The sequence below is a fragment of the Centruroides sculpturatus genome, unplaced genomic scaffold, assembly GCF_000671375.1.
Source record: "Centruroides sculpturatus isolate CEXI.00-Female unplaced genomic scaffold, Cexi_2.0 scaffold294, whole genome shotgun sequence".
Classification (NCBI taxonomy): Eukaryota; Metazoa; Arthropoda; class Arachnida; order Scorpiones; family Buthidae; genus Centruroides; species Centruroides sculpturatus.
In genome coordinates, this window is record NW_019384468.1 from 373,620 (window position 1) to 374,140 (window position 521).

Below are 521 nucleotides of genomic sequence, written 5' to 3' on the forward strand. Positions count from 1 at the left end.
ATATATATTTTTAATTAATCTTCTTGCATTAGGAAAAAAAAATGGAGAAAATGTCATTTCAATTTTAAATTCACGTTTCTTTGGATAAAAATAAAATAAATAATTTATATGAGAAATTTTTTTAAATATCTAACTAATCTCCTCTGCCTTTATTAAATGAATTTTAAGGAAATAAGCCTAGTGATATTAGTATGGCTGCTCTTAGACTAGATGTTTTATAATACTGTATAGTTTATAGAGAAAATTTATAGTTTTTCTTAAAAATATTTTCATAACACATCAGGTAACTAGAAAAGTGTAGTTTCATAAATTCCGCTCAAACTTTATTTTCGAAAGGTAGTTTAGTGGTGATGTGAATGAGCAAATTCGACGTGTTTCAACACGTTTACACTAAATTTTTGGCTCCTGTTGTTTAAGATATTTAAGGAGATTAATCAGGAAACTCTTTTTTTTTTCGTTTTGTTCTAGCCCAACAGTTTAATAAAATGTATCCCGTGTCCCCCAAATGCCAATTTTGTCTT